The 24,129-nt window shown below is 38.9% G+C and overlaps 1 long non-coding RNA gene across 1 annotated transcript; it reads left to right on the top strand.

The window, feature by feature from the left end:
- Positions 1–15,779: 15,779 nt before the first annotated feature.
- LOC123652785 lies at positions 15,780–20,616 on the top strand. Its single transcript, XR_006742277.1, has 3 exons — positions 15,780–15,789; positions 16,784–16,789; positions 20,245–20,616. It is a non-coding gene; the product is annotated as an uncharacterized LOC123652785 (long non-coding RNA).
- Positions 20,617–24,129: the final 3,513 nt, after the last annotated feature.

The following is a 24,129-nucleotide window of genomic DNA, read 5'->3' as shown; positions in this document are numbered from 1 at the left end:
GTATGAGTGAGAAGATACACAGGCTGAAATGTATACATCGAATAAATGGATTGATTCTTCTAAATGTTCCATAAATTCTGAAACTGTTATTGTCATAAATTATATTTGTTCACTCATTTCTTAGCAGCTTGCCATTCTCTTAAAACTGAGACATGACTACTACCCCCCACCCTGCCCCCTCCTCCTTTTATTCTGAGGGCTTACCTGTTCACAAAGCTCCTGAGAAGGTCTGAGTTAACTCTTTTTTTCCCCTCCCCTTCTGGACTCCTATAGACTTTGTCGATTCTACTTTTGTCTCACATGTCCCTGAGCTACTCTCACGTCTCCCATCTCTTTACTGTTCTTCCCGCTTCCGGGAGAGTTTCTCCATCTGATCTTCCAACACATTCATTCTTCATCTATTCAATCCACTATTTAGCCTATCCATTGTGCTTTATATATTCCAAATCTCACCTATACTAATGAAAGGGTAATATGCTAATTAGGGTGGATATCCATCCAGACAGAATCACAGCAGCTGCCAGGGCCTAGAACCTGGGCCACGTGGGAGGCGGGCTGGTCCGGTGCTGCTGGTCCAGCGCTGCAGCCCCTTTTGCAGCGGCAGCACGGGGCAGGGCACGGCGGATCCAGTCCCAGTCCTGCCCCTTCCACAAAGGCAGAAGCTCAGGCCTGGTCCCATGCCTCCACAGAGGCTGGACAGGGCACAACCTGCTGTGCTTCAATCTCCCACAGCCAGCCTGACCCCAGATCGTCCCCCACCACCACCAGTGGGCAGGGGGCGGGGCCAGCACTAAGAAGTGAGGGCCAAGGGCTGACAGCTATGGCAGCAGCCGGCAGTGGCAGCAACAGCAGGGTGATAGGAGCAGCATCTTCCCCTCATCAGCCTAGAGGAGGACATCGCCTGAGGGCTCCTGGACTATGAGGGGGCAGGCTGGGCTGAGGGACCTCTCCCTACAATATACGAATTTTCGTGCAGTGAGCCTCTAATATTTTCATAATATTTCCTCTTGTTTTTTTTTTAAATTATTGTTTGGTTTGGTTTTATATTACTAGTATTTTTCCTAATTTTCTTATATAGTAGTCCCTCCTCAGGTGGATTTGCTTAGAGTCAGTCATTGTTAGAAAATATTAAATGGAAAATTCAAGAAGTAATTTGAAAGTCTTAGGTTGTATACTATTTGAGTATTGAGATGAAAGCTTGCACCCTTCTTTGTGCTCTGTTCTGCCCAGGACATGACTTAGCCCTGTGTCCAGTATCTTCACTCTGTATACCCTTCCCACTTAATAGGTTAATAATTACTGTAAAAGACAACTAAAACACATCAACCATGAAAAACAGAATGATTAGAACAGAGAGTTCCAGAATTTAAAGTAATAATAATAAATACAGTAGCCCCCCACCTAATTCAGGAGGAATTTGTCCCAAAATTCCTCCTCACCCACCTCCCCCACCCAGCCCTTAGTGGACTCCTGAAACCATGGGTAGGACTGAATCATATTTACTGGATTTTCCTATACATGCAGATCTTTTCACTTACAGGAATGTTTTACAGCCCTGACTGGTGTTGGCTCAGTGGAGCGTTGGCCCATGCACAGAGAGGTTGCGGTTCCTTCCCCTGTTTGGGCACATCCTCCACTTGGTGCTTCTTTCCTTCTCTAAAAGCGGTCAGTAAAAAACGACTAAGGCAGTGCTTTACAACTGCTTTGCCAGCGTCACTACTTTTGTGCTTTGAGGACATTGTGTAGTAAAATAAGGGCTTCTGGAACACAAGTGCTCAGATACTGCCAGACCATTTGATGACCAAGATCCCTACTGAGTGACTAAGGTATTAGTTTCCCCCAGCCTCCTGCTCCCCCCTCCGCTTCCAGTCTGCACTCCAAGCTTAGCACAGCTTCAGCTGCCCAGGATGGCTCACTTTTTGGTATAGTTTTGTTTTTGCTAAAATTCATCTGTATGTCTCTCATCCCAGCTTTCCCTTTCTCCTCTTTCTCATTCTCCTCCTCCCTCTCTCCTTTTCTTCAATGGTTTCTCCGTGGTTTTAGGAAGAAGCCAGCAGCCTTTGCTAGTTCAACATCTTAAAAGGAACCAAGTCTAATTAAAAGGGAATTTCTCCCAAATATTTGTCTTCTCTGTTTACCATATCCCAATCCATAGAAATAATAGCTTGATGGCCATTAGTTTAATTGAATTTATTTTTTAAATACTGGCTTATTTACCAATTTAAATTACTAATACTTCAAATTTAAGCAGTAACTTTTGTAATGTTTAACAATTTAAGTATAGATTTAAAATCTTTTGGAAGGAAAATTAATAGAAAATGGAATTCAATCATTACAATAAGCTTAAATTTCATATCGTGATTAATTATATAAGATTGTTTTTAATATGTACATATAAATAAGATTTGAAGACTCTACTTCACCTAAAAATATTGGTTATTTGAGATGACACCAATTCAAATACTTTGTCAGGTTCCCCAATTTTGTTATTGTCTATTTCACAGTGAAGGAATCATCACTTGTACAAAACCCAGTGAAATTTGAAAGTTGAAAATCATTTCTATTGAGCAAACATGAACAGGCCTCAGCCAGATAAATGACATGCCTAAGGTTCACATGTAGAAGTGGCAGAATGGACCTGAATCCAGTTCCTTTGACTCTGGATCCTAATGCCTGTCTGATAGCCTGCCATTCCTGAACTTCTACCCTTTCCAACCTTACCACCAGCTTAGGATGGCATCCTCTCCACTTTTTCTTTATCCTTCCAAAGGATGAAATACTGCCTTCCTTCTCTGGACCACTTCCATTGAGCAAAACTTTACCATGGAAGGACTTTTGTGGGCAATCCTGTTGGTGTATTTATTAACCAATCTCAGGATACTGACTTCCTCAATCAGGCTTTAGGAGAGATGCACAGAGGTGAAAGAACAACGGATTTTCTGCCTGGTGTCTGATCAGCCAAATCCACCTAGCATTAGTGATATGGCCATGTTTTGTGGTTGAGCATTAGGGCAGTTTATCAGCAGGCAATGGAAATCAATCATGGGGAGACATGTTTAGGGACAACTGGGGGTGAGGAGTAGAATCAAAGGACTGATCACAATCTGAATTTTGTGAACCAAGAAGTGCTGAACCAAGAGCCAAGGCAGGAGTGGTCAGGGCTGAGAAGACATCACTAGAAATAAAACACATGGCCGAAGTTTAATTACAAGGGGGGAAATAGAGAACATAGCCTCCAAGGTCAGAGGTGAACCAAATGAAATCTGACTTGCTAAACTATATAGTCCATTAGCCTCCCCCAGCAGGAAATGGAAATGGGACTAAACCTAAAGCTGGTGTAGGGATTAAAGGTAAGTAACAATGAGAATTACAAAAATATGGCATGTAAGAGTGAGATCAAGAGTTATACTTAGTGATTTCAGGTGACTCTTCTATGTTTGCTGGAGGTATTGTTAACTTCTTATGAAAGAGAATTGGGAATCAATACTACTGAATTATTGTCAGTAATATGATGAGATTTAGTACATAAATAGCTTGATTTTTACTAACTTTATCCACAACATTGAAAAAGAGATTATTAAAAACCCTTACCACAGAATTGAAGTTTTTTGTGATAGTTTTGTTAAATGGCATATAGTCCTATCTAATAAAAGAGTAATATGCAAATTGACTGTCATTCCAACACAAGATGGCCAGCAGGGGAGGGCAGTTGGGAGGCACCAGGCCTGCAAGGGAGGGCAGTTGTGGGAGATCAGACCAGAAGGGGAGAGTAGTTGGGGGACCAAGCCTGCAAGGGAAGGCAGTTGAGGGCGATCCAGCCTGTAGGAGAGGGCAGTTAGGGGTGACTAGACTGGCAGAGGAGGGGGGTTGGGGAGGGTGGGAAACGCCTTCAGGGGAGGGCAGTTGGTGGGGACTAAGCCTGCAGCGAGGTCAGTTAGGGGATATCAGGCCAGCAGGGTAGGATAGTTGGGGGTGACCAGCCCAGCAGGGAAGGGCAGCTGGAGGCGATCTGGCCAGCAAGGTAGGGCAGTTGGGGTCAATCAGGCCAGCAGGGGAGCAGTTAGGCATTGATCAGGTTGGCAGGCAGAAGTGTTTAGGGGCAATCAGGCAGGCAGGTAAGTGAGCCAGCAGTTCCGGATTATGAGAGGGATGTCTGACTGCCACTTTAGGGGATTAGACCTAACCAGCAGTCGTGCATCCTCCAAGAGATGCCAGATTGGAAAAAGTGCAGGCTGGGCTGAGGGACACCCCCCTGCCCCCATGCATTAATTTCATGCACCAGGCCTCTAGTTTGAAATTATAATATTGAAAACTCAAATTACATGATCCTCAGCTTCTCTAAGCACAAAACTTAAATAATATTATGATTTCACTATATCTCCCAAGTAGACATAAATATTCAAATGAGGTGGCTGTAATGTCAAATCTTCATTTTAAGTTCATGAACATGAACTTTTTCTAGAGAGAAGAGATGATCATAAACGATTCAACTCCATTTTAACATGACATTGACAGAAGTCCACTAAAATTAATAGTCCCATCTGAACTGACTTTTTAGAAAGGTTAATAATAATAAGCTATGACCCACATGACCTCTCTACTGACAGTATGACTTATCAGCAATTGTAATAAATAATGGAAAAATAGCGAGCTCTAATTTTCTTTTTTTTCTTTTTTTTTTTTTTTCTGATGGCATCCATTGACTCAAATGTCACTTTGCTTCATCCCTTCAACAAATATGTATTGAGCAATTTTCAAAGCTCTTAGAATATATAGAACAATGAAAGACTAAGAAATTGCCACAGATTGGAGGAGTCTAAGGAGACAGAACTAAATGCATCATGGTATTCTGGTATTCTGGATTGAATCCTGGGACAGGAAAAGAACAATAGTGGAAAATTTGGTGAAATCTGAATAAACTCTAGTTTAGTTAATATGATACTAAAGTTAATATCTGAGTTTAAAAAATGTTTTACATTTGATATGTTAATACTTATGGAAGCTGGATGAAGTGTGTATGGGAGCTATTTGTATTTTTTTACTCTAATATAAATTTAAAATTAATTCAAAATAGAATTTTTTTTAAATAAAAGGGTTTATTCATAAAAAAGATATCACCAAGACATAAAAATGGAAAAGAAAATTCCTACACAAAGTAGGAAAAGAAAATTACTACACAAAACCAAAAAAGAGCTCATATCTAGAATATGAAACCAGAGACATTTTACAAGAGGATGGCCAAATGTTCAAAACATATGAAAAGGTACTGAATGTCATTAGTTATCAGGGAAATATAAATTTAACCTCAAGTGAAAGTCTACTACAAACTTACCAGAAAGACTACAATTAAAGATATCTAAATATACAAAAAAATGTTGCAGATCCATCCCCAGTCAGGGCACAAGGACACATATCTAGGTTTCAGTTTGATTTCCTGGTTAGGACCAGTATGTATAGGAGGTAATGGTCTCTCTCTCTCTCTCTCTCTCTTTCTCTGTCTCTCTCTCTCCCTCCTTTCCTTCCTCCATCACTCCCTCCCTCCCTCCCTCTCTCTCCTCAATAAACATATCCTCAGGTGAGGATTAAAAAAAAAAACAATATGTGGAACAGCATCACTAATAAAATAGAAACAGACTGGGAGATAAGGAGAACAGACTATCAGCTGTCAGAGGGGAGGGAGTAGAGAGGCTGGGCAGTTAAAAAGGGACAATGGGGGAATAAATGGTAATGAAAGGAGAGTTCACTTGGGGAGGTGAACACACTATATACAGATGATGTATTATATAATTATACCCTGAAACCTATATAATTTTATTAACTAATGTCACCCCAATAAATTTAATTTTTAAAAAATTTACTAGAGTTATCTATACTAATAAAAGGGTAATATGCTAATGAGAGCATACCTCTTCCTATCTCCATCTGTACAAAGCCACAGCTACTGCGAGGGCCTAGAGCCAGCACCGCGCAGGAGAGGTGAGCTGGTCCCTTTTACAGAGGCAACGAACAGTGCCCACACAACCAGGTGGCACTGCATCCCCTTTCACAGAAGTGGTACAGGACAGGCCATGGCGTGACCTGGTCTCAGTGCTGCCCCTTCCCCAGAGGCAGCCACAAAGGCAGCAGCGTTGGCCTGGTCCAGGTACCATGCCTCCACAGAGGCTGGACAGAGTCCAACTTGCTGTACCTCAACCTCCCATAGCCCCTCCCTCAGCCAGCCTAGCCCCAGATTGCCCCCCAACCACCAGTAGGTGGGGGTTGGGGCCAGCACTATGAAGTGAGGGCTGAAGGCCTGCAGTGCAGCAGCCGGCAATGGCAGCAGCAGCAGGATGATGGGGGCAGCACTTTCCTCTGATCAGCCTGGTTGCCTCTCACAGAGGAAGACATCTCCTGAGGGCTCCTGGATTGTGAGAGGGAGCAGGCTTGGCTGAGGGACCCCCGCCCCTCACAGTGCATGAATTTTCATACAGCAGGCTTCTAGTAGGTCAATAATTGCTAATGTGTGCTGCTTTAAGAATAAGTCATTCCTTATCTCTTACTGATGTCACTTCCAGGTGAGGAGATTCTAAATGAACCAAAACCTATCTTCTAATAAGTATTGTTCTCATAAAGTATTATAAAAAAAAATAATAATAATAAAAAAAGTCGTTAACCTTGTTACTGGAGACTGAAGAGTAAGAAGTCTTAAAAAAAAAAAAAAAAAAGTTGTTAACCTCATAAGTTGGAAAACTCAGAGCAAAGTTTCTCTAGTAAAATACTGTACAACCACTATCTGCTGACCTGATTTATCCCAAGCATTTGCTCAAATGTAATTTATATTTTATTAGTGACTTACTTTAAAATAAACAAAAAGTTAGGCATCAGGAGAAGGTAACTTGGAGTCAAGGAAGAAAGATTCCAGAGCCAAGTCACAGTCAGCCTCATATATGATTTTCTCATGGAATTTCCTGTATCCTCCTTACTTGTCTGGTAGACTTTCCATCATAATTATCCATTCAAATGGGACACCGGAGGCCCAGTGCACTCATATTCATTACCAATATTTGAGGAAATGCCATGTCACACCCCCACAAAAGCAGCCTTATGGAAAAATAAACAGCCTTCAAATTGAATTACCTGCAGCCCATGGCATTTTGGGACTGTAACATTTAACAAAATCCCTGAGCTCAGAACTTCCCTCTCGAAAATAGCTTTAACTTAATTGTTTGGTATAATTCCATTTTCACATTTGCCATAGCAAAAGTCCCAATTGCTCTGAACCCATCATGGCAAGACATGTCTCATAAGCTATATTCCCTGAAGCTGCTCTGTCCACAGAACCTGTAGATAGATCTCTACTTAAAGGGATGAGAACAGAGAAGTATCCAAAGGAAAAGTCAGTTGGAGGAATTTTAAGATTAAATAGAACTACAGAAAGATTCACTCTATTGTCAGTTGTAGATGGAGCCATATGTATACCAGTATATATATGTATGTATAGATATAGATATAGATATTCTAGAGGCCCAGCGCCCCACCTCCCACCTTCTCACAGGGCCACCTTTGAGAGCCTCGATCTTCATGCATCCTCTTGCTGATTGGTCGTTACAGCATGACAGTGTGGCGACCATTAGCACATTAGCTCTTTATTATACTAGATGTAGCAATTAGTAATGCAGATTTTTTTTAATAGATGGAGTTACACATATGTTGATATATATGCGATTTGATATGTATGCTATTTTCTTGTATTGACAGCAAGCTTCAAAACTACATATGTCAAATTTGCTGAAGGTGTTAACATCTTGCATATGAGCCTAATCAGTGGTCACGGACAACAGTGGGGAGGGGTTTGGGATGGGAATGGGGGGGATGAGGACAAATATGTGATACCTTAATCAATAAAGTAATTTTTAAAAATGTTGAATTTTGTGCCCAAAAAAGCATTTATGGGAAGTTTTAATTCATTATTTTGAAGAAAAAGTTATCATATATTTCAGGAAGTTTATGGTGAACATACTCCAATTCAAGATACTTGTGAACGCTGGTTTAAACTCTTTAAAAGTGATGATTTTGATGTGAAAAACAGAGAACATCCAAGTCAATAAAAAAAGTTTGAAGACCAACAATTACAAGCATTATTGGATGAAGATGCATGTCAAACTCAAAACAACTTGCAGAAAGAATAAACATTGCTTAGCAAACAATTTTCTTCATTTACAAGCAATAGGAAAGATTTTAAAGGAAGGAAAATGTGTGCCACATCAACTGAACGAAAGACAAATGGAAAACCGAAAGTCATCAGTAAAATGTTGCTTCAACGGCACAAAAGAAAGTCTTTTTTGCATCAAATTGTCACTAGCAATGAAAAGTGAATTTATTTTGAGAATCCCAAATGCACAAAATCATGGGTTGATCCAGGTCAACTATTAACATCAACTGCAAGGCCAAATCGCTTTGGAAAGAAGACAATGCTCTCTGTTTGGTGGGATCAGGAAGGTGTAATGCATTATGAGCTTCCAAAACCAGGTGAAACTGTTAATACTGATCGCTACCAACAACAAATAATCAATTTGAATGAGGCTTTGATTGTGAAACGACTAGAACAGGCCAGAAAACACAGCAAAGTAATTTTGCTTCATGATAACGCACCATCACACACTTCAAAACCAATTAAAGACACGTTAAAAGATCTTGTCTTGGAAGTATTAACCACCTGCTGTATTCACCAGACCTTGCTCCTTCAGATGACCACTTGTTCAGATTGATGGCACATGCACTTTCTGAGCAGCATTTCAAAACATATGAAGTGGAAAATTGTGTCTCTGAATGGTTTGCCTCAAAACAGAAAATTTTAATGGGACGGTATCCACAAATTACCTGAAAGATGGGGGAAATGTATAGCTAGCAATGGACATTACTTTGAATAAAGCACTTTTAATGTTTCTCTTTAAATTATTGTGTTTTCTTTTATTACAAAATCCATCATTATTAACCGGTACATCTAGTATAGGATACACACTTTAACAGCTGATAGCTCAATTTTGAAAATGAAATGATGAAATGTATTTTAATATACACTGCCTTTATAATTATTCATATAGATCTGTATTCATTGGCAAATATCAGAATTATTTTAACTTACACACTCTGGACAAATATGTATTAGAAATATGGGCATGAAATTAATGAGCCCACAATGTCTCATCTTGAATTGTATTAAAAAAGCATCTCGGTACAACATAAAATTTCAAGTAAAGGAACTATTGACATTTAATCATTGCATTCCAAAAAGTAAAGAACATGAGTGCAAAAGAATATAAACTGTATGATTGTACTTATACAAATTTCCAAAGGAAAAATAGGGCAAAGCAAAGCTATAATGTTTAGAGATGCATTAAATGAACGTAACTTGCCTACCTCCATGCATGTGTTTCTTCAAACCCTCCTGCAGAGATATATATTCCATCCCAGATACTTTTTCATCACATGCTACATTTAGTGTTTTCATTTAGAAAACAGACCTAAAACACTAGTCATATCATTCTTCTGTTGGCAATCTAAATATAAAATCCTGCCAGTATTGCACCCATTAAAATAAAGCAGTCTAGGAAATTAAGCACTAATTCCCTCTTCAAATGGCCATTTCTGTTTTTTACTCTCTAATTACCACTGTAATGAAGTAGCCAGTATTATGGTAGGAAGCGATTTCCAAAGCAGCCATTTCTTCTTAAGAATCATACTCTTTATTTCCCCCCTAATGTGTGTCTGCCTCAGTTACATAAAATGCATGTGCAAACTCCATGTCTGCTGAACGAAGACAGTTCTGGAATAGCAAGTCATACACTCAGCTCAGGGAGCTTGCCAGTGTTTCACTGGAGGAAGGCCATGTGTTTTCTGATCATCCTGATCTGTTCCTCTTAGCAGTGGATTTTCACTATCTTAAAACACCGCTATATTATTAACACATTTGATGAGAACAACTTGTATCAAAAAATGTATACACCCTATAACAGCTGATAGCTCAATTTTGAAAATGAGATGTATTTTAATAAACCCGGCCTTTATAATTATTCAGTGTGAAGGTGAGAAAGGGCACCTAGAACACTACAAAGCACTGTGAAAGTACTCATTTTTGTGAAGCTATTGATCTGCTCATGCTCTCGCATACCGTTGGTCATGCCATTCTCTCAGCTTCTAACATGGCTCCTCGTTTTGTTCCCCATAAAAGTGAGACCTAGCAAAAGTTATTTGCTTTCAGAGTCAAAAGGGGATTTTTCTTTTAACTTGGATCATGTCCCATCTGATCTTTCCATGTCCCTTAAGTTTACTTTTCACCAAATGACTGCACTGTGGTCACGCAAAGGTCAGGGACTCTTGCCTGCGGATTGCATGTGGTAACATTGAGTCCCGCTTTCAGCCGCTGTGTTACGCTGGTGTCCTGATCATTTATTCCAAGACAGTGATAATCATGCACTAGCAATTTTAAGTGGGAACAGCATCTAGAAATGGGTCATTAAGGTATCTATTTGGAAATGAGCAGTGCTGAGGTCTATAGTTTGAGCTCATGACTGGGTTTTGTTCTGATGGAAAAATCCAGAAAATTATAATACTGACCACTGCAATTCAATTTCCCTAGACTGTATATTGGATGATTTTTTCATTGTCATATGTAAGAAAGTAATAAACTTTTCTAAAACAAATTTTTTAAAATAAGTTTTTATTGATTTGAGAGAGAGGGGAAGGGAGGAGAGAGAGAAACATTGGTTGACTGCCTCCTGCATGCTCCCTACTGGGGATCAAGACAGAAACCTGGGCTTGGGCCAAGACCGGTTTGGCTCAGTGGATAGAGCATCGGCCTGCAGACTGAAAGGTCCCAGATTCGATTCTGGTCAAGGGCATGTATTATACCTTGGTTGCGGGCACATCCCCAGTGGGGGATGTGCAGGAGGCGGCTGATCGATATTTCTCTCTCATCGATGTTTCTAACTCTCCATTCCTCTCTCTTCCTCTCTGTAAAAAATCAATTAAAAAAATTAAAAATTAAAAATAAATTTAAAAAAAGAAAGAAACCTGGACTTGGGAATCAAACCAGTGACCTCTTAGTGCACAGGATGACATTCAACCAACTGAGCCACACTGGCCAGTGAAGGAGTACCTTTTACTAAGCTCTTACACTACTGCTGATTGCACTTGGGACTGGAAAGAATTCGGTCTTTCATGGGCATTTCTGGGTCTAGCTGGACCCTCATTTATCACCAAGGGTGCATCTTCCTCCTATAGCTTTAGTTGACCAGCGATCTATTCACTGCAAGTTAATAAAAGAAGGAAATACAACCTGGTCCTTGAAAAACATTACAGCTACAAAATAACTTATATTTAATGAGATTCTTTTTTTCATTTTAAGAAAACAAGGATCTGCCTTAAAAGGTGATGAAATCTTTGCTGCAAAATAGACATGGACAACAGTATGCTGGTTGCTGGAGGTGTGTGTGTGCGGTGGGGGGGGGGGGGGGGGGGGAGTGTATAGTGGTGATTGCCAGGAGAAGGGAGGGCGAAGGGGATAATGGTGATGGAGGGAGACTTGATTTGGGGTGGTAAGCACACAATATAGCATATAGATGATGTGTTGTAGAATTGTATTGTATACCTGGAACCTGTATAATTTTGTTAAGCACTGTCACTACAATAAATTTAATAAAAATAGAATTTGGTGCAAAACTACCGTAACAGGAAAAAGATCAGTGGTTGCCACAAGTTGAGGGGGAGGGGAAAGATGAATAAATGAAGCATAAATGAAACTATTCAGTGATGGTGGAAACATGTCATTTTAATATGTTCTGTCAAAACCCATAGAACTACACATCATAAAGAGTGAGCCTTAATGTAAACTACAGACTATAGGTAATAATAATGTATCAGTATTGGAACATTAGTTATAGCAAATGTACCACCCTAGTGAAAGATGTTGATAACAGGGAAACTATGTGTGTGGGGGGAAGTGGGCAGTGGAGTATGTGTGTATGGAATGCTGTGTATTACCTGCACAATTATTCTGTAAATCTAAAACCTAAAACTAGAATGGACTTGGAGAGCATTATAAGCAAAATAAACCAGTTGGAGAAAGATAAATATCACCTGATCTCACTCATTTGTGGAATATAATGAACAACACATACTGACGAATGAAAATAGAACTAGAAAAAAAAATATTTTAGAATATTATAGAAATAATCCTGTAATTTGCAGATTTTTAATATTTCCTACAACTTTTGTGATATTATATATTATGTTAGTACAGTTTTGATATTATTATATTTAAAATCTTTTTTTCTTAAAATATTAATGTTTATTGCATGTAAAAAGTAAAATAAAAGATAAAAAGAAAGTAAAAAATAAAATAAATAAGAATAAAAAATAAAATATAAAACTATACTAAAAAATAAATTTTTTTTTTTTTTTTTTTAAGAAGGGAATGAAGAATTACTCTAGTAGATAAGAAATAGCCTAGCCAAAACCGGTTTGGCTCAGTGGTAGAGCGTCGATCTGTGGACTGAAAGGTCCGGGGTTCGATTCCGGTCAGGGCATGTACCTTGGTTGCGGGTACATCCCCGGTAGGAGGTGTGCAGGAGGCAGATGGTCGATGTTTCTCTCTCATCGACATTTCTAGCTCTCTATCTCTCTCCCTTCCTCTCTGTAAAAAAATCAATAAAATATATTTTAAAAAAAAGAAGGAAAAGAAATAGCCTAATTTCCTACTCAAGATCTGAAAGAAAATCCACAGCCTCAGGCTTGTTCTGGTGTGTTACATATAAAATTAAAAGCTTTGCAAATATGAAAAGACTAAAAAGAATTGTATCTTTTTTGAAGTTTCACAATTCCTATGTTTATCTAAACTGTATCAGAAAAATAAAGCAGAAGAAAAAATCATTACTTATTCATTAAGGTGTTTTATCAAAGGTTAGATGTCCTAATTTGAAAAGATTTACTTGCTCTTTGAGAAAAATTGAAAGAATGGGGAAGTACAAAAACAATTTTAAATGTTAAAAATATATAACATTTGCCAAAACCGGTTTGGCTCAGTGGATAGAACGTCAGCCTGCGGACTGAAAGGTCCCAGGTTGGATTCCAGTCAAGGGCATGTACTGTGGTTGCAGGCACATCCCAGTAGGGCGTGTGCAGGAGACAGCTGATCAGTTTTTTACTATCCTTCTCCCTACCTCTCTGTAAAAAAATCAATTATATATATATAATTTGCTGAAAACATCTGTAATGAGAAGAACATTAGAAGCAGAGACCTAACCACCAGCACTAAGAGGCTGGGCAGAGAAGAGTGAGTGAAGATGATTGACAGCAAAAAAGCACAGCAGGCTGCAGGTAGTCGCTGCCCAGGAAACCTGGGTTCCAGGGAGGGCTCAGTTGTAGAGGATGATGGGGGAGGCCTTGGCATCTGAGTTTTGCCTTTGCGAGTAAGAAGCCCCTCTTTGCTAATACTACACTGTATTGATTTTGTAACTTTAAAATGTCTTAAATAGGTAGTGTGAGTCCTACAACTTAGTTCTGCTTTTAAAAATTGTTTAGTATAATTAATTCCTTTGTATTTCTATTACATTTTAGAAAAGCTTGTCAACTTCTTTGTAAAACTTGCAGCTAGAATTTCAAATGGGAATGAGTTGCAAATCACATCAATTTGAGAGATTTGACAGTTTAAATACATTGAATTTTCTACATATCTCAATTTACTTAGATCCTCACTGATTTCTTTCATCAGTATTTTGTGGCTTTTGAGAGGACAGGACAGGGTTAACTCCTAACTATGTCACTATGTAACTGGACCCTAGCCCTCACCCAACCAATCGGGGTCAGCCAAAGCAGTGACCTTACCACACTGATAAATCTTTTGTTCTAGAGAAACTCGCCCTCTCCCTCCACCTTGCCGCTGCATCGGTATGTGGGGGGTGAGCCGGGCTGGCCTGAAATAAAAAGACTCTTTTGCTTTTGCATTGGACTCGGCTCCCTGGTGGTCTTTGGGGATCACGAAATCTGGGCGTAACAGTTTTCAGCATATATACCTTGTACATGTTATTAGACTTATACCCAAATATTTCAGGCTTGCAATGCTATGTGAAAAGGCTGAGAAGTGATAATAAATTATACTTCTATAAACTTCAATTGTTTATTGCTGAAATATAGAAATACAATTTATTTTTAATACATTTTAATTACAAAGTTCCCCTAAAACAGTGGTCCTAAGCCTAGCTGAACCTCAAAATTACCTTTGGAACACTACACACGGGTTCCCAAAACTTCCTGCAATGGGTTCTTATCCTATAGATCTGGGGCAGTCCTAAATCTATGTTTAAAAATCTTCCCTAGGTAATTCTGACCTTGGTGAGGTTGAGAACACTATAAAGCACTTGTGGATATAAATCTTTCAAAGATAAGACAGATATTACAAAAACATAATCCATTTCCCATACTGAGACTACTAACCTACACTTGTTGAGCATTTTTAGTTCTTTCAACAGTGATAGATTTTCAATACTATGACTGTTCTGAAACCTAAATGCTTCTATCTGTTGTAAATTGTGTCAAATTACTAACTAGGGTTAGAAACTCATTAAAATTCAGCCTATGGCCATACCTGGCCAGATTAGCACAATATTGATATGGAGTTTTTAGACTGGGACCCTGGATTCTTTGTCCATGGGAGTAGAAGAATGAATCCATAAACAGAGGGTAGTATAGCAAAGGTGGAGATTTATTGAAGAACAAGTACAGGCTTCCACATGGGGAGAATGAAAGAGTCCCACAGAATGGACACCCATGTGGGTAAGGGGAAGAGGTCCCACCAACTGTTTCCATGGTTTATAAAGGCTGTAGTTCCTGTGTCCTGATATCCCCTCTGATTGGTCAATATACCCTTTTAAATTGGTTACCATAGTGATTCTGGAGGGGGGGGGGTCCTCCCCCCCAACTCATTGTCCTCCTATTCCCTCTGGGCTTTCTCCTTCCTTTATTTTGTAAATATAGACCTTCTTTGGCTACTTCTAGTTCCCTTGTCTTATGGAAATATACCTGTTGCTGCTCCCAGTCTTATGAAAATATAACTGCACCTGGCTTCCTTGTGGTATAAAAATTTACCTTCTCTTAATCTGTAGCCCTATGTTTTTTTTTCCTATGGACCCTAATTCTAAAAATTCCCTAAATCTGCCTATATTCCCCTAAAATTCCTGTTTCAGTATTGCTAACTAGTTGAGCAAACTAAAATTGCTTTTGTTGGGGAAGCAAATAAGAGGTCACTGGCTTAAAAAGCAATAAAATTGTGGTTAAATTCCAGAGTGGTTTACCAAGATAACAATGGTGATCTAGGAACTGTTGAGTGCATAACTACAAAATAAGATTTAAGTAATTTTGTCAAGAGGGTGGCAATGGACTTATTACTAGGGCATTGTGGTATCTTTTTATAAAAACTCAAGAGCAGAAATTGTAAACTGGCTTCTCAGGGGATTGAAAGGACAAAAATGCCACTAGGATCCCAGAAAGTTCCTCTGGTTCCTTCTGTCCCCAAGGCTGTTTGTTGCTTCTCTCTTGTTTTCTTCCCAAGTCCCTCTCAAACAAGAATAACCCTAAAGGAAATCCCACGCCATACAGCTATAAGGCTTCAGAAGTCATATTAATGTTCAAGTATCCAAAAAGCTAAGTCAGATTATGAGATTGGCAAATTAGATGATGTGACCTTCCCTCAATATTGACTGATAGGGGCTATGGGAAAGGATCATCTGAGGAAGAGATAGAGTAAGGCATACGGTGTTTTGAACATCTGCAATAAATACATGCCATATATGGAATCTTCTAAGAAGCACAAATGATTGCCATTTAGTGATATGAAGTGTTTTACATGTCATTCTGTGACATATATGTATACATATATGTATACATATATGTCCCATATAAGTATACATATTTTGCATTTCCTAAAAAATTAAGGACAGCATTTGCTAAATAAAACTAATACTTATAAATAAAACATTCTCTTCTCATAGAGCTTAAATTTACTCTATCCTTTTTAGTATGAACTTTGCAGAAACAGTCTTGGGGTAATTAAAAGTAGATTACTTCTAAAATAATAAGCTAACTACATAACAAGGCTATGAAAATAAGGCCATTTACTTGGATTTTATACCATGTTTTTCCTTCTTCTTTACTACTTTACAGGTTACAGTGGATTCCAGATTATACCTCAGAATTCAATCAAGTGGGGCATAAGGCTTGGCATTATAGAGCTACCTATGCTTAAGAGGGGAAGGAAAGTTTTTATGTTACCTAACAAAGTTCTAGAAACATTGGAACTGGCATACTCATTCTCCAGAAGTCAGTCTTAGAGTCACAGAAACCAGGTCTTATTGAGATCTATACTTTGCTTTAGAAAAAAAGAAACTGAGGGCTCCGAGAATTATGGAAATTGTCTAAGGTCTTCCTTTGAGGTATCGGCAGGGTTGGTTGGGGCAGAATTTAGATTTCTGACACTGAGCTGAGCTGCCTTCTGAGAAACCATGTTTTCCACTGACAAGCTCTGGACAAGAGAAAAATAGTAACAGAAAGCTTTTAATTAAATGTCACGCCTGTTATTCTCCCTGAAGAAACAGCCTGAACAGGGTTCCTTCAGCTCTCCCTCTACTGCTGATTCCCACCCCTATCTGCTTTATGCCACTCCTTCATTAAACCTCTCCTCCACCTCTGCATGCCCCAGCCTAGACTACTGTCCACTGCTTTAATTAGAATGCTACTTTAATCTCCAAAGAAACAGGTCAGTGTTTCTGATCCTATAGAATAAAAGTCTAATATGCAAATTGTTCCCTTGACCATCAGGGGGACAGATGCTCCAACCGGTAGGTTAGCTTGCTGCTGGGATATGGCCGATCAAGACTGGAGGAGACAGGGCCAGACATGTCCTGGAGCCCTCCTGCGGTCACTCCTGTGGTCCCTCCTGGGCCATTGGCCCCAATTGGCCCTGATCTCTGACCAGGCAGAGGGACCCCACCCATGCATGAATTCAAGCAACAAACCTCTAGTATCATTATAAATGCATTTATAGTTTATAAAAGATTCCTGGCATAAGAAGTTATGTGACTAAAAATATTTGTATATCCTATATAATAAAGAAGCAATATGCAAATTGACCCTCACACCCTCACAATATGGCTGCCTATGACCCAGGCCAGCAGAGGGGTTAGTGAGAGATGGCCAAATGACTGAACAGCAGGCTATGTGGGCCACCAGGCCAGCTGGGGAAGAGGGGTAGTTGGGGGCCACCAAGCCAGCAGGCGGGGGGCAGTAAGGAGTGACCAGGCCAGTGGGGGGGGGGGCAGTTAGGAGTGAATAAGCTGGCTGAGAGGGGGGCAGTGGAGGCAGTTAGGTAGGTGGGCAAGCAATCAGGATCCAGTGGTCCAGGATTGTGAAAGGGATGTTCAACTGCCAGTTGAGGCCTGATCCCTGGCAGTCAGATTGGAGAGGGTGCAGGCTGAGGGGACATGAATTCATCGGGCCTCTAGTAAATACATAAGACAGTAGGAGAAGAAAGTACCTTAGTAAGAGTTTTAAAGACCTTCCTTGTGATCTAGGTCCTCTTAGAATTCATGTTGATGAGTGTTTTAGACTGAATTTTGACCCCACAGAATTCAGATGTTGAAGCCCTAACCACCAAATGTGACTGCATTTCAGGAGATAGAACCTAAAAGAAAGTAACTAAATTTAAATGAGGACAGAAAAAAAAGGTGGTCAAATAGGCAGATCTGCATCTCCTCCCAGGGCCAGACTGGAAATACAACTAATTTGGAGGACATTCACCTGGAATCACCAACTGAGGTCCAGCTGAGGAGGAGACTTACAGCAAGGAAGGACAGGAAACACCTGGACACCAGTAAAAAGGGCGAGGTCCTGAGAGGAGCTGAGCCAGCTCCAGGGCAGCAGGCCAGCAGGCTGAGAGAGAGGAAGGAGCTCCCAGCTATGGGAGGGCCTGTTCCCACTGAAGATAGAGGCTTGGAACCCAGGCTGGGCTCCAAGGCTCAGAGCACCGGACCCAGACCGCAGCATCCAGCTGTGAAAGGCAGCAGGGAGCTGGCTCTAATGGCATCTGGAGCGGATAGACCAGAGCTGGGCAGAGAGAAAGCGCAGTTTTGTTTTTGCTTTTTATTTTTAAACCCAGAGCACAGGAATTTTCATTGAAGCTACTCACCTGAGGTTTTGGTTCAGGGAGGCATTCGTGGGCTCCAGGTGCCTAAGGAGAGACAGGGGTGGGAAACATTGAGGGGAGACAAGGAAAAGCAGCAGCCAGGAGTATTTGGTCATAAGCTCCCAAACCTAAAAGGCCATTTTTTCCCAAGAGGAGCTAGCCACTCCCAGTAGCTTCCGCCGGGCAGGAAAAGAAAAAGAGACACCCCTCCCTAGCTGATACAGCCGGCCCTGCTTCAGGAGCCCTTCCTGCCACACCCAGCATTTTGACCTCTTCAGGGGAAACAAAACAGAGGCCAACCCCACAGGTTTGAACAGTCTCAAGAGCCTCAATAACTGGTTTGTGGGAGGGTCTGTCCATTCCACTATTCTGGGGACCAGACTGGTACTTTCCCCACATGGGAGAGCTGATAAAACTCCAGATTTCCAGCCTATCCATTCATCTCCATACAAAGGATCTCTGTACCGTCCAGGGCTGGTACTAATTGGGCCACTCACGGAGGAGTAGCTCTGGGACAGGGAAACACGCCCACCGTATTCCAGGAAAGCTACACAGCTGCTCCCCCGCCTAAGGCCCTGTCAAAAACAGACTTCTGTGTAATTAAGATTGACAGCTGGCTAGTAGGCAAAAGTGGGCAGAGGCAGAGCCCAGGGAACAAGGGAAATTGACTGACCCAGCCCTGGGCCCCATGCTGATAGCAAACTTACTTTAAAGGACAGATTGGTCCCTCCAGCTAGCAGCCCAGTCCAGAGGAGACAGACAAAAATGGTGGATCACTTGGACAAGCAGGTTACCGAAAACCAAAGGAGGACAGTCCCTGACAGTGGTTAGCACCTGAGCACCTCACAGGAAGGCCTGAACTTTCAGAACAGAAGAACAAGATCCACCGTGATACAGGATTTTTGGATTGAAACACATGGTTCCCCTGGGCAGGATGGTTCCGTGTATTCTTGTCTGTCCGAGTCAAAGAATGAATCCACAGACAGAAGGTGGTATAGCAAAGGCGGAAATTTATTGAAGAACAAGTACAGACTCCCAAGAGGGGAGGGGGAAAGAGTCCCACCAAGTTCCCGTTTCCACGGTTTATAAAGGCTGAAAGTCCCTGTATCCTCATATCCCTCTGATTGGTCAATATTACCTTTTGAATTGGTTACTATATGAACCTGAGCTCAAAGGTTAAATCTTACAAGGGACTCATAAGGCCCTCCTCCCTCATTGTGCTCCTATTCCCTCTGGGCTTTTTTCTTCCTTCTCTATATTGTAAATATAGACCTTTGTTACTCCCAGTTCCTTATCTTATGTAAATGTAACTTCTCCATATCTCCCTTCCCTTGTGTTAAGGTCTGTAGACAAGTGTGTTTTCCATGGGGCCCCTTAATTTCTAAAATTTCCTAAACCTGCCTATATCACCCTAAAATTCCTATTTCAAAAGGAAAATCCCATGGGGCACTAATCTCTACTGAAACAAATGCCACTTCACTTTTTTTTTTTTCTTTTCTCTTTTCTTCCCTTTACATTTTAAATATTTTTCCTTTCTTTTTTCTCTTTTTAAAATTTATCTTCATCCATCTGCTTTTAAAATTATTACTCTAGTCTCTTGTTTTGTTCGTATACCTAATTTTCCTCTTCCCTTTTCCTACTCAATTTTTTCTTTATTTCACTACTCATTTTTTTCTCTTTTCTTTTTGTCCTGCTTTCTTATCTTTTTTCCTTTTCACATTTTAGGACTATCTGCTTTCTATTCTCTTTTCCTTTTGAAATTTTCTTTTTTTTCCCCCCATTTCATTTCTTCCTCTTATCTGAAACAATTTTCTTTCCTCTACTCCCCTAATTTTTTATTCTTATTTCTTTATTTCAACTCTGCATATATTGATACATATTGCTCTCCCCCCTTTTTGTTGTGTTTGTTTGTGCTTTGGTATTTTTTGTTTTGTTTTGTTTTCTCTTCATTTTTATGTGTTTGTTTAATCCTCACCGAAAGATATTTTTCCATTAATTTTAATTTTAATTTTTATTTATTTATTTTTTAGTGTGTAGTGAGTTTCTTTATGGGCCAACTGTTCTTTTGAGACCCAATTTCAATGTCAAACAGTTCCTAATGTGTACAAGTCAGCAATTATATTTCAGTTCTGGATGGTGGACAAATGGTGGTAATGCAGGTCCGACCCTCTCTGGCTTGGTCCTGGACAACCAGCAGTGACGCATAGCTACTGTCTGCTATTGTGGCAAGGCAACATCAGCGTCTTTCATCTCTGGACTGCTTCTCTTCTGTCTTCATGGATGGAGTAGACCTGTCAATTCATTTCTGTTGCCAAAATCCAAATGGTCTCAGAGTTGTTTTCTGAAAATATACACATATTCTCAATCAAAAGTTCATAAAGGAATATTTTCTATAAATTTGACTTAGGATCCTTTTTCATTTTTTGTCCAAATAATTTTCTTTTGGCTTATTTTGACACCATGTGTGTTTTTCATTGGTGTCTTGCTGGCAGCATTACAATTAATTTTCTAAAGTACAAATATTCTAGATGTAATTTACTTACAGGATATTTTTCCTTGCATGATATTCTTGTACTATCTCCCTTTTTTATTTAAATATTAGGAGGCTCTTGAAAATTTTATAATGTAGTCTTAATAGCTTTTAAATTTTATTTTTTATTTTTTGCATTATAATATGACTGCTTTAGGTTCATTACAAGTTATACAATTTTATCATGAAATGAACTACCAATAAAAATTTTAGTTAACATTTTTTTCCATTGATTTTTAGAAAGAGGGAAAGACAGAGAGATATATTGATATGATAGAAACATATCTATTAATTGCCCCCAGCACAAGTCCCAGCCAGGGCCAGGGCCAGGGCCAGGGCCAGGGAAGATCCTGGAACTGAAGCATGTGCCCTTGACCAAAATCAAACTTTGGTTCACAGGCCAGTGTTCTACCAACTGAGCCAAAATGGCTAGGGTTCTTCGTATTTTTTTCTTTATTTTTTCTATCATTCTATAATATTTTTCCTAATTCTATCTTCTCTGGTGTTGCTTTTGTTGGTGCTGTAGGGGTCTTGAGTATGTTTTTGTTTCTTTTGTTGTGCTATATTTTGTTCTGTTAGGTTAGCACCTACACAACAACTTGCACAACGTGGCTGGGGTGAGTCACATAGCCAGCTAGCCTGAGAAGAGATTCTATCCATGAATGGGACAATTAACATTCAAGACCCAATTACATCAGGAAAACCAAAATAATGCAATTAAGAGGCCTTCCTAAAGCATCCAGCTCAAGATATCTAAGATATTGCACTACTGGGACCCAGAAAGTACCAACTACATAAGACTACCCACCCCACAAAGTCTGGGAGGCCCAGCAAGTTGATATAATATATAGAAACAAAAACAAAGGGACAGAAAAAAAATAGGGAGACAAAGAAACAACCCCAAATGAAATAAAAGGAGATTCATCAGAAAAAAACTACTGGTAAATGAAATGGAGATAAATAATTTGTCAGATAAAGTAATGGTAATAAGGGTGCTCAAACAATTCAGTGAGAACTAACAGCAACTTATGAGCATTATGAGAGACTTAATGAGAGCCACACCAACATGAAAAGATAGCTTGAAACAATAAATAAGAAGCAATTGGAAATAAATGACATAGAGTCTAAAAAATATGCAAAAGGTCAATAAAACCAAGAATTGGTTTTTTGAAAAGATAAACAATATTGATGAATTTCTAGCCAAACTCATAAAAAAAAACAAAGAGAAAGTACCCAAATAAACAAAATCAGAAATGAAAGTGGTGAAGTAACAACTGATCCCACAGAAATACAAAGAATTATTTAAAAAAAATACTATGAATAATTATATTACAACAAATTGGACAACCTGTATAAAATATACATATCTATAGAAAAATACAATCTTTCAAAACTCAAGATGTATCAGAAAACCTGAATAGGTAGATAACTACTGATGAAATTGAAGCAATAATTAAAAAAAAAAATACTCAGCAAACAAAAGTCATGGACCAGACAGCTTCATAGGTAGTTTTACCAAAAATTCAAAAAACAACTAACACCTATTCTCTTCAAACTATTCTAAAAAATTCAAGAGAAAGAAATACTTCCAAGGTCTTTTTATTATTACCCTAATTTCAAAACCAAATATAGACACTACAAAGAAAGAGAATTACAGGCCAACATCCTTGATGAACATAGATGCTAAAATCCTTAATAAAATATTAGCAAATTGAATCCAGCAATACATTAAAAAGATCATAAACCATGACTAAGTAGGATTTGTTCTGGGGATGCAAGGATGATATATATCCAAAAATCAATAAATGTGATACATCACATAAACAAATTGTAAGACAAAAATCACATGATAATAGCACTGATGCAGAAAAGGCATTCAACAAAATCCAACACCCTTTTTTGATAAAAACTCTCAGCAAAGTGGGAGTAGAGAGATTATACCTCAACATAATAAAGGCCATATATGACAAACCTACAGCCAACATCATACTAATGGGCAAAAACTAAAACCACCTCCCCTAAAAATAGTAGCAAAATAGGGATATCTACTTTTACCACTCTCATTCAACACAGTACTGGAACTCCTAGTCTTAGTGATCAGACAGTAAGAAAAAAATATAAGGCATCCAAATTGGAAAAGAGGAAGTGCAACTGTCATTACTTGCAGATGAGTAAGGCTTTAGACTATTTGTATATGGTAAAATGTTTTCTGATCTCCTATGCAACTCGCCTCTGATGAAAAAAATAGCATAACTTTATCTTCAAAACATGTTATAGTAACCATTTTTAATATTTTATTTTAATCTTTCAATGTCAGAACTTATAAACCTTATTAGAGTGTAATATTTTGCTGTGTTCTTGCTACCATAAAACTTTTTTCCAGTTTTTACATGACCTAGAATAATTTAAACATGTTTTATATTTTTATTTAATTTGGGTTTCAGATATGCCACTTACCAACTCTTTTCTATTGGTCATCTTTCATATTTTTTCCCAAAAGTTTCTTTGGAGATTTCATTAAATATTGTGACCTTTAAGATACTCTTTCTAGACTCCTAAGTACTTTTTTTTTTTTTTTTTTTTTTTTAAAAAAAAAATCTATTCTACCAATTTATAAATTTTCCATCATGTAAAATTTTTAAGCAATTTAGGTTAATTTGATCTTGATTCTTTAAGTGTTACATATATATATGCATGAGCTTGTTAAACATACTATTTGTTTCAACTTTCATCATATCTAGAACTCACTTCTAAATTGTAGGAGGATTCATACTTACATTATATATTTACTTACTCCTCAAACATATAAAATCTTTAAATGACAATATATTACATTTTCACCAATAAATCCTAAAGGCATACAGAATGTTGCCATTAACTGCATCATCCACCCAAAGGGCATTTGTGTGGAAAAGCTGTCAGAGCATTTGACAGGCCTGCAAACTGAACAGCAAGATTATGTGAATTTATTTTCAGAATCATGCTGAAAGATTACAAAAATATAATTCATACTTAGTACATTTCTATTTTCTATTACCTTATTGTCAAAGACCATTCAAATATTCTTGATTGAGATCAAGGAGGGAAGAAAATGCCCACTGACTTTTCACAGTTCTAATACATTGCCAGGTAAAGCTACTCCTGAAAATTTTAACTCTATAAATGTAAATTAAAAATTCCAAAAAAGTACCAGTTATGATGCTCAGATTCACATTAGCACATGTTATTTAATACAAGAAATTTAAACACATCAGAAATTGGCACAAGCATGATTTGAGAAAGATCGATATTCGTGACATCATTAAGACAGCATTAATTTTTCACTTGTCATCATTATGTGATGCTTGCTAAATCATAGAATATGACTTCGACTGCCCTCAATCCC

This window comes from Pipistrellus kuhlii, unplaced genomic scaffold (assembly GCF_014108245.1).
Source record: "Pipistrellus kuhlii isolate mPipKuh1 unplaced genomic scaffold, mPipKuh1.p scaffold_m20_p_2, whole genome shotgun sequence".
NCBI classification, from domain to species: Eukaryota; Metazoa; Chordata; class Mammalia; order Chiroptera; family Vespertilionidae; genus Pipistrellus; species Pipistrellus kuhlii.
Note: the sequence above shows the minus strand (reverse complement) of the source record. Positions and strands in the feature narration are given on the sequence as shown.